The sequence below is a fragment of the Sus scrofa genome, chromosome 6 (assembly GCF_000003025.6).
Source record: "Sus scrofa isolate TJ Tabasco breed Duroc chromosome 6, Sscrofa11.1, whole genome shotgun sequence".
In the NCBI taxonomy this organism is placed as follows: Eukaryota; Metazoa; Chordata; class Mammalia; order Artiodactyla; family Suidae; genus Sus; species Sus scrofa.
This window is the reverse complement of record NC_010448.4, coordinates 59,806,027-59,826,878: the sequence shown is the minus strand read 5'-3', so window position 1 is coordinate 59,826,878 and position 20,852 is coordinate 59,806,027. Positions and strand designations below refer to the sequence as shown.

Here is a 20,852-nt window from a genome sequence, read left to right as displayed (position 1 = left end):
TAGTTCTCTTGTAGTGGGTTCATATATGTTAAGGAGTGTACTAGCTTCTTTTATTGATCACTTTATGATTATATAATATCCTTATAATATCCTTCTCTTCTTCTCTTATAGCCCTTGTTTTAAAATCTATTTTGTGCTATGAGTATTGCTATCCAACTTTCTTTTCCCTTCTGTGTGCATGAAACACCTGTTTCTGTCCCCTCATTTTCAGTTTCTGTGAATCTTGGGCTCTGAAATGAATCTCTTATAGACAACATATTGAACGGTATTTTTTTTTAAATCCAATCAGTGGCTCTATGTGGGTTTGGGGGTTGGGAGGTCAGCATATGGAGGTTCCATAAGGTCCAAATCAGAGGTACAGCTGCCAGCCTATACCACAGCCATGGCAACACCAGATCCAAGCTGCATCTGCAACCTCCACAACAGCTTGAGGCAATGCTGGATACTTAACACACTGACCAAAGCCAGGGATTAAACCTGCATCCTCATGGACACTATATTGGGTTTTTAACCCACTAAGCCACAATAGGAACTACCCTGTGGGTTTTTTTAATTAAAGTATAGCTTATTTACAAAGTTATGATTGTTTCAGGTTACACCAAAGTTATAAATACATATACTTTTCAGATTATTTTCCGTTATAGGTTATTACAAGATGTCAAAACACCCTTTGCCTTTTGATTGGAGATTTAGTCAAATGACATTTAAAGTAATTACTGATAGGTATATACCTTTTACTATTTTATTTGTTTTCCAGTTGCTTTTGTAGCTTTTCTTTGTTCATTTCTAATTTTTGTTTCTACTATTGTAGGTTGATGTTTTTCTTTAATTGTATGCCTGGGTTCCTTCCTTTTCAGTTTTTGTGCATCTACTGTAGGTTTTTGATTTGTGGCTACCATAGGGTATGTATATGTTGATCTGTAATTATATTTACTTGTTTCAAAGTGGTAGTCATTTAAGTTCAAACTTAATCTAAAATATCTACAATTTTTATTCCCCTCCAGCACATTTTGTTTTTCTTTTTTATTTTACTTTTTATTAAAGTATAGTTAACTTACAATGTTGTGTCAATTTCTCCTGAACAGCAAAGTGACCAGTCACTTGTATGTATGTACATTCCCTTTTTTATGTTAACTTCCATCATGACCTATCCCGAGAGATTGGATGTAGTTCCCTGTGCTATACAGTAGGAGCTCATTGTTTATCCATTCTAAATGTATTTTGTGTTTTTAATGTCATGTTAAACATCTTGTTTATCCTGTAACTGTGAATTGTAGTGATAGCTGCTTTTACAATTTTCTGTATTTTAAGGGCCACATTCATGGCATATGGAAGTTCTCAGGCTAGGGGTCGCATAAGAGCTACAGCTGCCAACCTGTGCCACAACCACAGCCATGCAGGATCGGAGCCACGTCTGTGACCTACACCACAGCACACAGAAACATCAGATCCTTAACCCACTGAGTGAGGCCATGGATTGAACCTGTATCCTCATGGATGCTAGTTGGGTTGTAACTGCTGAGCCACAACAGAAACTCCATTTTGGATGGGAGAGGTTAAGTATATTCTTATCTCTGTCTCCTCTCACTTATTTATTATAAACTACATATTTACTTATTACTCCTTATGTGTGAACCATATTTTTTACCAAGACAGGCACAGTCCCTAAGTTCATGGACTTTGTACTATGGTGGGGAGTCAGAATATAAAAGGAAAAATAAATAAATACAAAGTAATGATGGTAAAAATGTGAAATTGTTGTCAGTAATATGTTCTCCAGGTTGTCCCTTCTGTGGAATATGACAGTGTCTCCACTTTCAGGATAAGAAAAGGCTCAGAATGCTTGTAGGAGGTCTTATAGCTGAGAGAGTCTCCATGTCTGCCCTGGCAGAACCCACTCATCCTCCATGCCACCCTAAAGTCTTCTCCATTTCTGTTCAGAAAGATGCCCTAAAAACCCCAAGGAAAGAAACTCTGAAAACCATCTTTCTGTTACATACAGGGGTTGGGGCTCTCACCAGTGTCATCCTCTTCTTCTATAATGTCTCTCCAAATGAGCTTGGACACAGGCCAGGCCCACAGACACAATTCTCACCCACGTGGACATGGACAATCTCCTGGTTCTTCTCGCCAGTGGGATTCTCCTCACAAAGCTAGCTTTTGTGTTAAGGCAAGTCCTGTCCAGTCTTGGGTGTAAATGTGTATATTACATCCAGAGAGTGTCTCGCAGCACTACCCTGTGCTCCACCTATCACTTCTTCACTCTCATCCCCGGAGAGTCAGGTGGGTGATGCTCAGAGGAAGAGCCCTCAAGGTCATGGGTCCTTCTGTCACATCTGCTGGATGTTCAGTGTCTTGGTAAACATTATGTTCCTGTGAAGATCACTCATCCACAGGACACACACAGCTATACTGATATCCAAGGCACCTGGTTCTGCTCATCCTCGGATTTTCAAGCAGACTTGTCTACTTGTGGTCCGTCTCTGATGCCATGTTTATCGGCTTCATGGTCTGGTCCAGTAGTTCCCTGGTTCTTCTCCTGCACAGCCACCACCAGAATGTGCATTGGATACACATCCCCAGCACTATGACAGGTGCCCCCCAGAGGCATCTCATGCTGGTGGTCACTTTTGTCATCTAATTGCTGAATTCTATTTAGGTTTTTAATATCACTGCTCTAGTAGGATATCATCTATGGTTGATGCACACCTCTCATATTTTGGCTTCATATTTTCCTATTTGCCCCTGACTACTACTGATTCTAAGGGTCCCCAGAGCTCCCAGTATCTGCTCTCGAGATGATGAAAATGACTGTTGAGAAGATAACAATTTTTAAGTAAAACACACAACGATCTTTTATTTTTTTTCATGTTTAGTTGAAATATAATTGTCACGAAACATTGTATACATGAAAGGTGTACAGTGCATTGATTTTATAAATTTAGATATTGCAATATGATTACCACATAGAGTTAGTTTACAGCTCTAACTCAAATAATTCTCTTTTGTGTGGTTGAAGCGGTCGCAATCTAGTCTCTTAGCAACTTTGAAATGCATAACAGAGTGTTATTGAGGATAATCACTGTGCTGTACACAAGCTCTCCAGGAATTATTATCTATTCATTCCCAGCTTATACCCTTAAATAACCCATCCCCAGTCCCCCACCCCTAAACCCTGTAAACCACTGCTCTACTCCCTGTTTTTACAAGTTTAGCTTTTTAAGAGTTCATAGATAACTAATACTATAGTGTACTTGTCACTCTTTGACTTATTTCACTCAAGGGTCACTGACTTTGACACAAATAGCAGAATTCCCATCTTTCTGATGACTGGGTTGAGGGGGACATCTTTGTTCATTCATCTTGTGATGGACATTTAGGTTGTTTCCATACCTTGGCTATTGCAAACAATGCTATCATAAACTTGGGAGTGCAGATAAGTCTTGCAGCTTCCGTCTTTATTTCCTTTGGATATATATCCACCACCCAGAAGTGGAATGTCTGAATCATATGGTGGTTTTATTTATAATTTTTGAGGAACTTCCATAGGGTTTCTCACAGTAGCTCTCCCAATTTAGAGCCCCTTCAACGGTGCACAAGGATTTCTTTTTCTCCACATTCCACATTCTCACTAACACGTGTTTACTTCTCTTCTTTTTTTTTTTTTTTTTTTTTTTTTTTTTTTTTTTTTTTTTTTAGGGCTGCACCCACCCACGGCATATGAAAGTTCCCAGACTAGGGGTCAAATCGGAGCTACGGCTGCCAGCCTATGCCACAGCAACGCGGGATCCAAACTGTGTCTCCAACCTAAACCACAGCTCATGGAAACACCAGATCCCCAACCCACTGAGCGAGGCCAGGGATCAAACCCACATCTTCATGGATACTAGTCGGATTCATTTCATTTCTGCTGAGCCACAATGGGAGCTCCTGTTTTTACTTGTCATCTTAATAATTGCCATTCTAACAGGTGTGAGGAAATAGTTCCTCATGATTTTGATAAGTTTCTTTCCTGGTTAGTGATATTAAGCCTCTTTTCATTACTCTGTTGGCTATTTGGATGTTTTCTTTGGAAAAATGTCTCATTTCCTCTGTCCATTCTTATACTGATTATTTGAGGTGGTTGTTATTAATTTGCATGAGTTCTTTATATGTGTGGGGATTAACCCATTTGCTGATACATGGCTTGCATATGTTTTCTCCCATTTCATAGATGATCTTTCCATTTTGTTGTTTCTCTTGCTGGGCAGAAGTTTTTAAGTTTGATGTAGTCCCACTTGTTGATTTTTTTTTTTTTTTTGGCTTATGGTGCCTTCACTTTTGTCATATTCAAAAACTCACTGCCGTGACCAATGTTGAGGCTCTTCTTCCCTATTTTCTCTTAAGGGTTTTGTGTCATCGGGTCACATGCTGAAGTCTTTAATCCATTTTGAGTTACTTTTTGAGTTGTGTAAGATAGGATATTTCTCCATTTCCTTATTCAGTTTTCCAATACCATATGTTGAAAGGACTATCCTTTCCTTGATGAGTGTTTGTGGCTCCCTTGGCAAATGTTACTTGACAGTAGACCTGTGAAATTACTTCTGGGATCTCTGCTCTTTTACTCTGGTCCTGTGTCTGTTTTAATGCCAGTACCACATGGTACACAGTGAATTACTATTGCTTTTTAGTAATTAACACAGGAAGTTTTGTTCTTTCTCATGATGGCTTTTGCTATGTGAAGTCTTTTGTGGTTCCAAGCATATTTTAAGAATGATTTTTTTATTTCTGAGAAAGACGCCCTTGAAGTTTTGACCAGGATAGCATTGAATCTCCATAGCTGACTTGTGTGGTTTGGACACTTGAACAATATGTATTTTTCCAGTCCACGAATAGGAGCTATCTTTTCAGATCTTATGTCTTCTTCAGTTTCTTTCATCCACGTCTTGTTGTTTTTATTGTAGAGAGCTTTCACCCTCTTAGTGACGTGTATTCCTAAGTATCTTATCAACCAAGGAGGTGGTTTCAGTTGAACCCTCATCCCAGCCTGGTCCCACGGGGCGCTGAAGTCTCAATGGCACCACGGTTGTCCTGCCTTAAAGCCAGAGGTGTGGGAGTTCCCGTCGTGGCACAGTGGAAACAAATCTGACAAGGAACCATGAGGTTGCAGTTCGATCCCTGGCCTCATTCAGTGGGTTAAAGATCCGGCATTGCCCTGAGCTGTGTGTAGGTCACAGACGCTGCTCAGATCCTGCATTGCTGTGGCCCTGGTGCAGGCCGGTGGCTATAGCTCTGATTCGACCCCTAACCTGGGAACCTCCATGTGCTGTGGGTGCAGCCCTAAATAAAAAAAAGAGAGAGAGAAAAAGACCAAAAAAAAGCAAGAGGTGGGGACTCTAGTGCCTCCAGTTCAGTGGGACATGGGCTGAGGGCCATGGGGGTGGATTGGATGAGCTTGTCCAGTGTCTCTACATGAGCCAGCTGCAGTCAGCCAGGCAGTTCCTTAGAGTCTGGTGAGTGTCTCATTGCAGGGGGGGCTCCGTGTGCCCTCAGGGAAAGGGATTCATGTGTAGACCAACCACATCTACCACGTGCCATTTTATCCGCTCTGCTTTGTTCACCCTCTGGCATGATCATGCCCTTCCTTGGGATGCTCAGCGAGGTCCAGGTGTGCACATGGGGTGGCGAGACTTGAAGTATCACCTGGAACATGGATCCCTCAAGGCAACAGAGAAGGGATTCTGCAGAGATGTTTCATGAGCCTTTCCCACTATGGTTCATTGCCCTCTGAACACATGGATTAAATGTAGCACAATTTCCCCATAAACATATCACAGTATATTTCTTAACAGCAACATCAGTGTTCCGGCTTAGAGCGAAACTGTCATTTAAAATTCTCAGAGTTCCCGTTGTGGCTCAGTGGTTAACAAATCCAACTAGGAGCCATGAGGTTGCGGGTTCGATCCCTGGCCTTGCTCAGTGGGTTAAGGATCCGGCGTTGTCGTGAGCTGTGGTGTGGGTCGCAGACGCGGCTTGGATCCCATGTTGCTGTGGCTCTGGTGTAAGCCGGTGGCTACAGCTCCGATTCAACCCCTGGCCTAGGAACCTCCATATGCCGCGGGAGCGGCCCTAGAAATTGCAAAAAGACAAAAAAAAAAAAAAAGGCACCTGGTCCATAATACTGTATTTGTAAGGGTTTATACATATGGAGCAAAAGTCTAAACACATCCTTATAAAACCAATAAAACTTAGTTTCAAAAGACGAGCACACGTCCTGAGGCCTTAGTTTGCGGACCCCCGAGCCGGGCCCTTGTCGGATGTGTTCAGGCAGTCGTCACATCTGAGAGGTAGAGGGCATCTTGCAGCAACTGGCTTGAATGGTGCTGGGTCCGATGTGACAGGAGGATGTGAAGGAAAAAGGGGGGGGGGCAGTTCTAGGGAGAGAAGGCATTTCTTTTGTTTGTTTGTTTTTCTCTTACCACAACTTCATACATGTGGTAGAGATTTGATGTAGAACATTAAATGCTTTCTTTTCTTTTTCTTTTTTGCTTTTTAGGGCCGCACCCACGGCCTATAGAGGGTCCCAGGCTAGGGGTCCCGTCGGAGCTGCAGCTTCCAGTCTACACCACAGCCATGGCAACGAGGCATTTCTGCTTTAAGGGAAATGTGAGGCAGAGGCTGAGACAGGGTGTGTGTGTGTGTGAGAGAGAGAGAGAGAGAGAGATGGGGAGAGACTGAAGACCCATGAGCGTGTGCAATAGGGGGCAGTCACCACAGAGGGGTGCCTTCAAAAGGGGGGGTGTGTACAGGTGAAGGTGAGAGAACGCTCCAGAGAAAGGTATAACTAGAACATGTGTAAGGGAGTGTGGGGAGCTCCTTGGTGGCACAGGTTCGATCCCTGTCCCAGGAATTTCCGCAGGCCGTGGATGTGGCCAAAAACAGGAATCGTGTGGATGTTGGGGAACAGAGGTGGAGTGTGGTCACTGCACTTTGTACAGCATTCCTGCCAATCACGGGAAAAGCCTTTGTGAAGAACTGCAATTGGGGTTTCCTCCACGGGGGCGGCCACCTGTTAGCATGGCTCAAGCATCTGTGAACAGCAAAGTCCAGCCTGGGAAGGTGGTAGTTTTCATCAAACCCACCTGCCCCTTCTGCAGAAAGACCCAGAAGCTCCTCAGCCCATTGCCCTTCAAAGAAGGGCTTCTGGAATTTGTCAGTATCACAGCCACCAGGGACTCCAGCAAAATTCAAGATTATCTGCAACAGCTCACGGGAGCCAGAACAGTATCTCGGGTCTTTATCGGTAAAGAGTGTATAGGTGGATGCACTGATCTAGTGAGCATGCACGAGAGAGGGCGGCTCTTGACTCGCCTGGAGCAAGTTGGAGCTCTGAAATAATTACAGCAGAGCAGACCCAAGCTGATAGCCCCCTTGAGAGCTGGATGGCACTGCAGATAATGACAACGCTTCCTGGTGGATGGACCCAGGCTACCTTCGCCCAGCCGCAGCAACTGTTTACTTAAAATTCTGAAGTGTGTTAACCCAAATAATTGGGGGGGAGTGGGTTCTGGGGGGCAAAACCAGATTTTTCTTCTGACTCCATATTAAAAGTGGATCAACTTGCCCCCCCCAAAAAAGAACCGATGAGATCTAGCGAGTATGATGCTAGGAAATACTTCTAAGTTTAATTTCATGATGTAAACATGAGGAGCTTCTACAGAGGTGAGCAGAAAGTGTTGGAAACTAGCTCCATTTATTTCATGAGGATTAATATTGCTACATACAATGTGTGTCCATATTCCAGTTCTTATCAACAATGACAATACTCCAGGAGTGCCCACTGTGGTGCCGCAGAAACAAATCCGACTAGTATCCGCGAACATGCAGGTTCCATCCCTGGCCTTGCTCAGTGGGTGGGGGATCCTGCTTTGCTGTGGCTGTAGTGAAGGCTGGCAGCTGCAGCTCTGATGGGACCCCTAGCCTGGGAACTTCCGTATGCTGCAGGTGCCACCCTAAAAAAAAAAGTAAATAAAGCTGTTTTCAGGATAGATGGTTCTCCTTTGTTTGTGGTAAACTCCCTAGGTCCTCAATAAAATCTCACTTCATCCAAAAATAAATCAAGTTCTGATGAGATTAAGGAGCGGAAGCGGGGTGTGGATAAGAGCGGAGGAGGGACCACCTTCAGTGAGAGCACCCCCGGCAGGTGGAGTCTCAGGGCAGAGCTGAGCTGTCCGTGGAGGCACGTGGGGGCCTTTGGAGAAATCGATAGACTTGAGGTGCGTCTAATTTATGTAATTTCTTCTTCTGAGGTTTCTAAAATGGGCAGGTTTGAGATCAAGGCATACAGAATAAATTCATTCATGAATTCAGCGAGTGTTGTCTGAGACCAGCTCAGTGGCAGGCACAGTGTGTGCGCCTGGGGACCGGTCCTCTGCCCAGGGATCCCTGGGCTGACTTCAACTTTTCCACTGACTTCCCCAACTTCGCAGCTTCTGCGTGCTGTTTTCCCGCAGGCTGGTGGGTAGAAAAGATGCTGAGTCTGGCCAGCGAGGTCCAGTAGAGATAAAACTTACCTACAGATGGAAGTACGATGTGCACGTGGCCGCAGTAAGAAAGGGAAAGGAAGCTATCGATTATTTTAATCTCCCGACATGGTCATTTCAAGCTATTATCAGTTCTGGAAAGTTCTTGACAAGATGGTTTAGGATCCCTCTAACTTGACATGACTTTGAAACCCAGTGTGTATCTTACACCCATAGCCCATTTCAGGTACAGGGTGGCCACCTGGGACTGGAGGCGTCCACACTGGACACCCGGATCTGGACCCTCTCACCAGCTCAGCTAAAAGTCATGTCATGGACCATATCTTGCATCTAACCAGCATTTCAAATATCAGAACCAAGGACATCAGTATCTCTGTTTGTCTTTTTTTTTTTTTTTTTTTCATCTTTTCTAGTGCCACACCCGGGGCATATAGAGATTCCCAGGCTGGGATCGGACCTGTTGCTGCTGGCCTATGCCAGAGCCACAGCAACACCACATCCGAGCGTTGTCTGCAACCTACACCACAGCTCACGGCAACGCTGGATCCTTAACCCACTGAGCGAGGCCAGGGATCGAACCCGCAACCTCAGGGTTCCTCGTGGGATTCGTTTCCGCTGCGCCACGACAGGAACTCCTCTGTTTGGATCTTCATTACCTACTGCTAGTGATGGAACTAGTGATAGAACACAGTAGGTCCTTAGAATCTCAAAGGTTTTATTTTTTTTACACTTTTGAATTACAGTTGATTTATAATGTACCAGTTTCTGCTGTGCAGCAGTCATACGTATATATACATTCCCTTTCTTATATTATTTTCATCATGTTCTAGCCCAAGAGACTGGTGCTATGCTGTACAATAGGACCTCATTGCATATCCATTCTTTGCATCTATTTACCCCAAACTCCTCGTCCATCCCATTCCCCCTCCACCTTGGCAACAAGTCTGTTCTCCAAGTCCATGAGTTTATTTTCCATAAATAGGTTGATTTGTGCTGTATATTAGATTTCCACATATAAGTGATATCATATGGTATTTGTCTTTCTCTTTCTGACTGACTTCACTCAGTATGAGAGTCTCTAGTTCCATCCATGTTGCTGCAAATGGCATTATTTCATTCTTTTCATGGCCGAGTAGTATTCTATTGTGTATATATACCACATCTTCTGAATCCATTCGTCTGTCATTGGACATTTGGGTTGTTTCCATGTCTTGGCTATTGTGAATAGTGCTGCAATGAACATACAGATGCATGTATCTTTTTCAGTGAAAATTTTGTCTGGATATATGTCCAGGAGTGGGATTGCTGGGTCATATGGTAGTTCTGTACTTAGATTTCTAAGGTACCTCCATACTGTTTTTCATAGTGGTTGTACCAGTTTACATTCCCACCAACAATGTAGAAGGATTCCCTTTTCTCCACACCCTCTCCAGCACTTGTCATTTGTTAACTTGTTAATGACGGCCATTCTGACAGGTGTGAGGTGGTACCTCACTGTAGTTTCTCGAAGTTTTTAAACGTGTGGGGACAGATTCCAAAAACGAATAATCAATACATTAAAATCATTATCATGCACACTTTCCACAGGCAGGGACAACAACTGAACACTTTAAAGAAACAGTAGCTGTCCTATGTCCCTGATTTAACTGGGAAAAACCATGTGTCTGACATGTGGGTATGCCTGCTGCCCCCGGTGCATGAATGCACTGCAGAAGGAGCCCAGTGGGGGGAATTAATTGTGGCGCCCTCTGCTCTGTGGTCCTCAGACAAAGGACATCAGGACTCTTTCCCAGCTGAGGGAACTAGTACCCATGATCCAATTACCAACTGAAATTTCCATCTATCAATTGATAATTCCAATGATCAATTTTTAAAAATTCTAGGAGTTCCCGTCGTGGCGCAGTGGTTGAGAAATCCAACTAGGAACCATGAGGTTGCGGGTTCGGTCCCTGCCCTTGCTCAGTGGGTTAAGGATCCGACGTTGCCGTGAGCTGTGGTGTAGGTTGCAGACTTGGCTCGGATCCCACGTTGCTGTGGCTCTGGTGTAGGCCGGTGGCTACAGCTCCAATTGGACCCCTAGCCTGGGAACCTCCATATGCCGCAGGAGTGGCCCTAGAAATGGCAAAAAGACAAAAAAAAATTAAAATAAAAATAAAAAAAATTCTAGTGCCACCTCTCTATGTTTTGTAATCGGTTATTTTTCCTGATCCCTGTCTGTATGTCCAGTAATGCTTCTTTCCTGCACCCATTTCCCAGAACACAGGGACAGGCTTGTGGTGCAATCAAAGACTCAAGGAGAGGGATCCGTGTATGTCTCAGAACAAAATACAATCTCCTTGCAGAGCTACGTGGATTCGAAGGAGACCTGAGGATTGTGAGAAGGGAAACGCTGGCTTCAAGGGGCTGTTTTCCAGGAGTTCCCATTGTGGCGCAGTGGTTAACGAATCCAACTAGGATCCATGAGGATATGGGTTCGATCCCTGGCCTTGCTGAGTGGGTTAAGGATCTGGCGTTGCCGTGAGCTGTGGTGTAGGTTGCAGACTTGGCTCAGATCCCGAGTTGCTGTGGCTCTGGTGTAGACCGGTGGCAACAGCTCTGATTAGACCCCTAGCCTGGGAACCTCCATGTGCCGCCGGTGCGGCCCTAGAAATGCAAAAAAAAAAAAAAAAAAAAAAAAAAAAAAGCCAAGGGGCTGTTTTCCAGATTAAACAGACCTGAGACCACAAATAGCAAGTACTGTGGGACTTAAATTCATGGGAAAGACCAGCCCCCAGATCACAGGCTGATGATGGGTGTGAACAAACTTTGGAGTGGTTTGCACAAGTGAGAGCACAAAGGAAAATGCCCAGCGGGAAACAGAGTGAGGGGAGCCCCTGGCACACTTTTGAGTGTCTTTCCACCCCATTTAAGACTTTATTCTACACTTGGATTCCCCCACAGGGAACACAGAAAACTTTCCCTGCCCTCTGCTCAGCTGCTCACATAGACCTTCCCAGTCATTGCCAGGAGGTGTCACTAATCACCAGATGTGGATGAGGGGGATGAGCCCTGGGGATGAGATTTGCTCCTCACTGGAGACGCCCCAGCCTCTCCATGCAGACAGTGTCACCGACACTACAGATGACATGATAATAACGGCACCTCTGCGGGGAGAGCAGGTCCAGGGACCCTGTCCCTATAACTATGGCCCATCCTGATGGACAGGTCCCTGAGCAGAGCTCGGAGCCATGTCCAGGCAGGTGAGCGCATCCTTGTGTTAAATCTTAGGGCAGAAACCAGGAGAGAAGGGCTGTCCAGCAGAAGAGGGACTCAGAGCTGTGCTGTTAGTACCACTGGGTGGGAGAGGTGCTGACCCTGCCTTGTCCTGAGTGCCCATCCATGTCCTAGCTGGACACGTAGAAGGTGGGAATATTCATGTGGCATGTTTCTGAGGGGGGCCAGAGTCATGAGGTTCGCAGCAAATCCCTGTGCCCTGGGGTCCCTGAGAACGAGGGAGAGAGGGATGGGGTTCCTGTGGAATCTGTGACCACACTTATGTCATCAGAGCCACTGAGCTCATCAATCATGCATAAAAGAGTCCACTGACTTTCTCAGACCTAACACGTTACGGTTAGGTCTGAATGTAGGAGGACAAATATTCAGAGTTGTGTTAGGACTTAAAAATCCTGAAACATGATAATGATCCGATGACAGAGGCAGGCGCACGGGCTCACGCGCGCGCACACACACACACACACACACACTCTCTCTACCCTATAATGAGGTCCATGATTTCCTTCAAGTCCCCGTCTTTGGATGTAGTCATCTCCATAACTTCTGCCGAGATATTCTCACACCATTCTTGGCATTTTCGAGTCATGTGCGTAGTACTGCCCATATTTTCACCTCTCTAACTGAGTGAGGAAACGCCCCTCTGTCTGTCTTTAACCTGATGCAGGAGGAAGAAAAAGGATTTGTTGGGGTTTCTATTACAGTTGATTTACAATGTTCTGTCAATTTCTGCCACACAGCAAAGTGACCAAGCCACACACACACACACACACTCTCTCTTATAATTTCTTCCATCATGTTCCATCAAAGTGATTGGATAGAGTTCCCGGTTCTATAAAGCAGGATTTCACTGCCTATCCATTCTAAGTGCAATAGTTTATATCTATTAACCCCAAACTCCCAGTCCATCCCACTCCCTCTCCCTCCGCCTTGGCAACCACAAGTCTGTTCTCCATGTCCATGAGTTTGTTTCTTCTCTACAGTAGGTTCATTTGTGCCAAATACTAGATTCCAGATACAAGTAATATCACATGGTATCTGTCTTTCTCTCTCTGACTTACTTCACTTAGTGTGAGAGTCTCTCGTTCCATCTATATTGCTGCAAATGGCATTATTTTGTTCTTTTTATGGCTGAGTAGTATTCCATTGTGTATATGTACCACATCTTAATCCACTCATCTGTCATTGGACATTTAGGTTGCTTCCATGTCTTGGCTATTGTGAATAGTGATGTATTGAATTATAGGGGTGCATGTATCTTTTTGAATGAAAGTAGTTTTGTCAGGATTTCTGCCCAGGAGTGGGATTGCTGGGTCATATGGTAGTTCTATATTTAGTTTTCATAGGAACCTTCCCTCTGTTTTCCATAGTGGTTGTGCCAATTTACATTCCCACCAACAATGAAGGAGGGTTCCCTTCTCTCCACACCCTCTCCAGCATTTGTTATTTGTGGACTTACTAATGATGGCCATTCTGACTGGTGTGAGGTGGCATCTATTGTAGTTTTGATTTGCATTTCTCTAGTAATCAGTGATTTGAGCATTTTTTCATGTGGCTATTGGCCATCTGTATGTCTTCTTTGGAGAAATGTCTGTTTAGGTCTTGTGCCCACTTTTCAATTGGATTGTTCCTTTTTTTGCTGAGTAGTATGAGTTGTTTGTATATTTTGGAGATTAAGCCCTTATAGGTTGCTCTTTTGCAATTATTTTCTCCCATTCTGTAGGTTGTCTTTTGGGTTTTTTATGATTTCCTTTGCTCTGCAAAACTTGTTAAGTTTGATTAGGTCTCATTGGTTTATTTTTGTTTTTATTTCTCTTGCTTTGGGAGACCGACCTAAGAAAACACTTGTATGGTTGATGACAGGGAATTTTTTGGCTGTGTTCTCTTCTAGTTTAATGGTATCTTGTCTTATGCTTAAGTCTTTAAGCCAATTTGAGTTTATTTTTGTGAATGGTGTGAGGGTGTGTTCTAGTTTCATTGATTTATATGCAATTGTCCAGTTTTCCCAGCACCATTTGCTGAAGAGATTGCTTTTTCTCATTTTACATTCTTGCCTCCTGTGTCAAAGATCAACTGACCATAGGTGTCTGAGGGAAAAAGGCTTCATGGCAAATTAAATCCAGTTAATTTCCAAGTCTTCCAAAATGATGTAAATGCTGGAAAATAAGCAGTGTACTTTAAGTGGTAAATATGGAATGAGAACAGTGCTGCCTGGGAGTTGCCATCGTGACGCAGCAATAACGACCCTGAGTAGTACCTATGAGGACGCAAGTTCTATCCCCAGCCTCATCCAGTGGGTTAAGGATACGGTGTTGCCGTGAGCTGTGGTGTAGGTCACAGATGCGGCTCGGATCTGGCGTATGCTGGCGGCTGTGGCTCCGATTCAACCCCTAGCCTGGGAAACTCCATGTGCCGCAGGAGCAGCCCGAGAAAAGGCAGAAAGACAAAAAAAAAAAAAAAAAAAAATGCTCAGGCACCAGAGAGACAACTGCCTTAAAGTTTGTTTCATGAAATCAGAGCTGTGTCATTAGGAAAATAGTTGGAAAACGGGCTTCGGAGTTCTCACTCCCTTATTTTTTCTTCAATGATGGTTTGTATCGTCTTGTCCAGACATATGGAGAGATCTGTCCACACTGGGCCCCTCACCAGTCGAAGAAGAAAGGCTCATTGGGGGGGGGGGTGTGCAGGCACTGGGATGTGTGTTCCTGTGACAGCACAAGGACAAATCATTCGGATTCCTTTCTGACTCTGGCTGTGGTGGTGCCCCCATGAGTGCCTGTGTGGGGCTGGTGGTCGCGGGGTGTGTGGGGGCAGGTGTGTCCTTCTGCAAATCGGGTGTGTGATGAATGGTGTCTGGGAGACACCTCACCTGTCGGACTGACCTCTGTGTGTCCTACAGAACGTACAATGTGTAGGTGTGACCACAGCACTCACCCGACTACACTCTCAGCCCCAGAGGGAGGCGGCCACAGGCCGTGTGTGGGAGGGGAGAGGTGCAGGCAGATGAGGGGACCGGATGCTCTTAGGCGTCCCTGGGAGGTGTGATGTAGGGAGAAATTAGTGGGGCTTTACGGGGTCATAGGAGGATTTATGCCCATGAGATTCAACTAATACATCTGCCCATAAATGGGGTTCTGTGGGATCACTGGGGCTAGAGCAAAAGTGAACATACTGGAGAGGCATGGACAGGTGTTTTAAATCAAAGGAGAAACCCCCACAATTAAAATTTCTGAGTGGAGGCTTGTGTCGTACAGGTTTGTCATAGGAACTCCAGGAAAGGGATTTCTCTGTTGAATCCATCAAAGAAGGATGGGAATTACATGTGAGCACATGTACAAAAAATACATACATGCGTGTGTACAGACACACCCAAATCACTGCCACTGTTATTTTCAACAAACTTGCTTCTAACATTACAAATAAGAAAAATAAAGGTTCTCCTCTTACCTTCACTTACTCCTTCTTCAGTGTTGTTCCTTTGTTTGTGTAGATCCGAATGCCTGATCTATATCATTTTCCTTCTCTCTAAAAAGCTTCTTTGAACTTTTCTTCCAAAGCAGGTCTACTGGCAACAAAGTCTTTCAATTGACTTAGTCCAGTCTCTATTTCTCTGTGACTTTTTTTTTCTTTATGGCCACACCCACGGTACGTGGAAGTTTCCGCGCCAGGGACTGAATCCGAGCTGCCGCTGCGGCAACGCTGTCCTTTATCCCCCTGCACCAAGCTAGGGTTCCCATCCACTCTCTGCGGCAACCTCAGCTGCTGCAGTTGGATTCTTTACCCACTGCACCACAGCAGGAACTCCTACTTTTTTTTATTTCTTGCCACACCCGAAGCATGTATGAGTTCCCTAGCCAGGGATCAAACCTGTGACACAGCGGTATATATTTTTGTTTGTTTGTTGCGGTTTTTTTGTTTGGTGTTTTTGTTTGTTCGTTTGGTCTTTTTGCCTTTTCTGGGGCCGCTCCTGTGGCAGCATATGGAAGTTTCCAGGCTAGGGGTCAAATCAGAGCTGTAGCCACGAGTCTACACCAGAGCCACAGCAACACCAGATCCGAGCCGCGTCTGCGACCTACACCCACAGCTCATGGCAACGGTGGATCCTTAACCCACTGAACAAGGCCAGGGACGGAACCCGCAACCTTATGGTTCATAGTCAGATTCGTTAACCACTGAGCCACGATGGGAACTCCTTGTTTGTTGTGTTTTTAAGGGCCAAACCTACAGCGTATGAAAGTTACAGGCTAGAGGCCGAATCAGAGCTGCAACTGCCAGCCTACAGCACAGCCACAGCAACACTGGATCCGAACCTCATCTACAACCTACACCACAGCTCACAGCGACCCCAGATCCCCAACCCAGTGAGCAAGGCCAGGGATCAAACCTGCATCCTCATTGATGTTAGTTGGGTTCTTTTCTGCTGAGCCACAAAGGGAACTCCCCAGTATCCAATTGCAAAGGATAATTTTACAGGAAAGAGAATTCTAGGTTGGTGAGTTTTTAGTCTCAACACTTTTAAATAATTCATCCACTCTCTTCTTGCTTGGTTTTTGAGACATCTGGGTTACTTTGCTGTACAGTAGAAATTGACAGAACACTGTAAATCAACTATAATGGAAAAATGAAAATCACAAATTTAAAAAAAAATTGGAAGTCTTTTTTTTTTTTTGTCTTTTTGTCTTTTTGCCATTTCTTGGGCTGCTCCTGCAGCATATGGAGGTTCCCAGGCTAGGGGTCTAATCAGAGCTGTAGCTGCTGGCCTTTGCCAGGGCTATAGCAACGCGGGATCCGAGCCAAGTCTGCAACCTACACCACAGCTCATGGCAACGCCGGATCCTGAACGCACTGAGCAAGGCCAGGGATCGAACCTGCAACCTCATGGTTCCTAGTCGGATTCGTTAACCGCGGCGCCACGATGGGAACTCCTGGAAGTCGTTCTTAACTTTGTTCCTCTATAGGTTGGGTGGAGTTTTCTTCCCCTGGGGTTTCTTCAAGGACTTTTTTTCTTGGTATTTGAACATACAGTATTTTGTGAGGGGTTTTTGTTTTTTTCTTTCTCGGCTGCACCCATGGTGCATGGAAGTTCCTGGGCCAGGGGTCAGATCTGAGCCATAGCTGCAATCTACACTACAGCTGCTGCAACGCTGGATCCTTAACCCATTGGACTGGGCCAGGATCGAAATGGGGCACTTCAAAGACAACACTGGATCCCTAACCTGCTGTACCGGGAACACCAAATATGTAGTATTTTGAGTATTATATGCCTAGGTACAGGGTTTGGGAGGCATTGCTCCTCTTTGGGTCTCTCTGGGCTCCTGAACCAGTGGTTTGGCATTGTCATTGGAGGAAGCCCTCAGTCATTGTTGCTTCAAGTGTTTCCTCTGTGCCTTTCTCTCGATGTTGCCTTCTGGTAACCCAGTTATACGTGTTACCCCCGTGGTGGTTCCCTCATCGTCCTTGGATATTCTGGCTTGTGTTCTTTAAGTCTCTGTTCTCCTGGCTTTTCGGTTTGCAGGTTTCCGTTGAAAGTTTTCTTTCCACACCTACTAAGAAGCCTATCGGGGTTCTTCATTTTAGGGACGGTGTGTTTGGTCTTTAGCATTTCTTTGTGGTTCTCTCTCAGAATTCCCATCTCCCAGCTCACATGGCCCATCCGTCCCTGAATGCTGTCCACTTTATCCATGAGAGCCCTGGGCGTATTAGTCACTGTGGATTTACTTTCCTGGTCTGATAATCCCAACATTCCTGCCATGTGTTACTCTGATGCTTACTCTGTGTCTTCCAATCATTTTTGTGCCTTGTCGTATGCCTAGTAATTTTTCGTGATACAGGGACATGACGTCCTGGGTAAACAGAACTACTGGTAATAAACCCTTAGTGATGCACAGATGCAGTGGGGGAGAGAGGAGCCTTCCACTGTCCTATCATTAGGTTTCAGTCTCTCGGTGAGCCTGTGCCTCTGTGAACACACACGTGTTTCTCTGATATTTTTCTCCCCAGTAGATGGGACAGAATGGCCAGAGTGGGCTGGTGTTGGCTGTCTCCCTTCCCAGGCCAGTTAGGATCTGAGAAAACCCCAGCTGGTTAGGCTCCAGTTAACCAATCTCTCCTGAAGGCAGACCTTGTGAAAAACACAGTGCTCTTAGGAGCTGCTGCCACGGCTCAGCGGTCAGTAAACCCAATGAGCACCTGTGCGGACGCGGGTTCGATCCCTGGCCTTGCTCAGTGGGTGAAGGATCCGGATCCAGCATGGCCACGAGCTGTGGTGTAGGTCACAGACATGACGTGGATCCCGCGTTGCTGTGGCTGTGGCACAGGCCGGCAGCTTCAGCTCCAATTGGACCCCTAGCCTAGGAACCTCCACAGGCTGTGGGTGCCACCCTAAAAAGACAAAAGACCAAAAACAAAACAAAACAAAAAAAGAACACAGTGGCTTTGATGTAGTTCTTCCCCTCCCAACCCTGGCCCAAAGCACAAAGGGGCGTTTTTTCCATGGATTGCAGTGCAGGTTTTCTGAACCTGGGTCTTATTGCTGAGGCGCTTCCATCATGGGTCTACTAATCCTTGATGCTCTCTTTCCACCTGTCCACCCCTCCCACCTTGGGGGAACGGATGTCCCCTGCTTTCTCTCCTCTCTTAATGACGCAAGGATTTTCAGTCTATTCAGTGTTTTCCTTCTTGTTAGGACCAAGTGGTAACTTCCAAGCTTTTTGCATGAAAAACCAGAAATCAGAAGTCTGGGGCTGACTGTTATAAGTTACATTGTGTCCAGTAATTGTGATGTTATGAGCTCTCAAATGGTGACAACTAATTCGCTTGAAACAGTACTAAAATTAGATAGCCAGTCTTGTAATCTCAATATTTTTGCATCTTTTTCTTTCATCTTCTTAGGTTGATAAATTGGTGTTCTTTTGTGGTGCAGCAGGTTAAGGATCTGGCATGGTCACTGCAGTGGCATGGGGTCACTACTGTGCTTCTTCTAGTTCAGTCCCCGGCCTGGGAATTTCATGTGCCACAGGTGCAGCCAAAAAAAAAAATTTTTTTTTTTTTGTCTTTTTGCTTTTTCTTTGGGCCGCTTCCGCGGCATATTGAGGTTCCCAGGCTAGGGGTCGAATCGGAGCTGTAGCCACCAGCCTATGCCAGAGCCACAGCAATGCAGGATCCGAGCCGCGTCTGTGACCTACACCACAGCTCACGGCAACGCCAGATCGTTAACCCACTGAGCAAGGGCAGGGACCGAACCCGCAACCTCATGGTTCCTAGTCGGATTCGTTAACCACTGTGCCACGACAGGAACTCCCAAAAAAAAATTTTTTTAAATAAATTATCAGGAGTGCCCACTGTGGCGCAGTGGGTGATCCAGCTTGTTTCTGTGGAAGCACCGGTTTGATCCCTGATCCGGTGTAGTGGGTTACAGATCTGGCATTGCTGCCGCTGTGGCATAGGCTGCATCTTCAGCTTGATTCTGACCCCTGACGTGGGAACTTCCATATGCCGTGAGTGCAGCCAAAAAAGAAAAAAAAAAAAGAAATTCTTCGAATAGGCAGAATGACCACGCATTCTAAGGGGGGTAGAGTACATTCTGTCTCCTGTCCGTTAGTCACACACTCAGGATGCACTATTGTTTAATGTCTGTTATGCACCAACCAGAAGGTTGAACCAGACAGACAGACTCACTTTCTAAATGCATGGACCTTACATGCAGGTGCAGAATCAAGACATGCAAGTGGTGGAAACAGATACACAATAACCACAGTGAAAAGTGTAACACAGTGTCCTATGTGTGTTCTCCAGGCGGAGCACCTCCTGTGGAGCATGACAGCGTCTCCCTTCTCAGGAGACTGAAAAAGTGAGAATCCTTGTCCAGTGTTTGTTATGTCCACTGATGTCAATACCAGCACAGCCTCTTTCTGCTCCAGGCCGCTCTGAAGCCCTCACCATGTCTCCTCACAAAGATGCCTTGAGAAACCCAGAGCAGGTGGCTCTGACAATCATCTTCCTTTTACAGATGGTGGTTGGGTCTCGGGCCAATGTCATTCTCTTCTTCCACAACATCTCGTCAGTCTTACTTGGCCACAAGAGACCCACAGACGATTCTCATGCACTTGGCCGTGGCCAACCTCCTGGTTCTTCTCGGCTCTAGGATTCCCCACACGGTGACAGAGGAACCCCCTGTCCAGGCTTGAGTGGAAGTGTGTCTATTACATACAGAGAGTGGCTCGCAGCACTGCCTTGAGCTCCACCTGTGACCTGAGCACCTATCTGTTCTTCATTCTCATCCCTGGGACACTGGGGTGGATGATGCTCAGAAAAATAGCCCCCAAGGTCAATGGTCCTTCCTGTTTCACCTGCTGAATGTTCAGTTCCTTCATGACCTTCTCTGTTCCCGTGACAATGACTGGTCCACAGAACACGGGGAATAATCCGGACACCGAAGGGAAGTGGGTCTCCTCATCCTCAAGTCCCTTTGCAGGTACCGTCCTCCTGTGGCTCATCCCTGATGCCATGTTTCTTGGCCTCAGGTTCTAGTCCAGTGGCTCCATGGTGCTCCTCCTGCACAGACACCACCAGGGGGTGCAGTGTATTCGCACCCCCACTGGCCACCACCCATGCCCCCCGAGACCAGAGCCACGCACTCCATCCCGGTGCTGGGGGTCACCTTTGTCATCTCCTCCATATCAAATCCCATTTCCACTTTTGGTATCACTGCTTTTTTAGCTTCTCGTCTGAGGCTGATGCAGACCGTTCATCTTTTGGCTTTATGTTTCCCCACTTTGAGCCCCTTCCTTCTGACCCTGAGGGAGCCTGGATCTCCTAAGTGCTGCTCCTGAGCTGTGGAGACCCCCATAGGAAGGGCAGATGTATCCATCGGCTTCTGGAGCATCCATGGTCACGTTTCATCATCACTGACCAGTGACCATCTTAAACGTGTCTGTGCCGCTGTCAAACACATATGACATCATACTTGTGATTTTAGTCCCCCTTACGTGTTGAGAGGCCATCACCACCCCCTGTACAGAGACTTGGAGCCCTTAAAATTCCGCTCTCCACCCAGCCCAA

General features: G+C 45.8%; 1 long non-coding RNA gene and 1 pseudogene across 1 annotated transcript in view; both read left to right on the top strand.

Annotated features, from left to right (window-relative positions):
• Window positions 1–20,388, top strand: part of LOC110261066 — a 39,622-nt gene extending 19,234 nt beyond the window's left edge. The window contains exon 3 of the long non-coding RNA XR_002344821.1: window positions 19,587–20,388. This is a non-coding gene — a long non-coding RNA (uncharacterized LOC110261066). The remainder of the gene's footprint in view (window positions 1–19,586) is intronic.
• LOC100620573 lies at window positions 6,639–7,864 on the top strand (annotated as a pseudogene).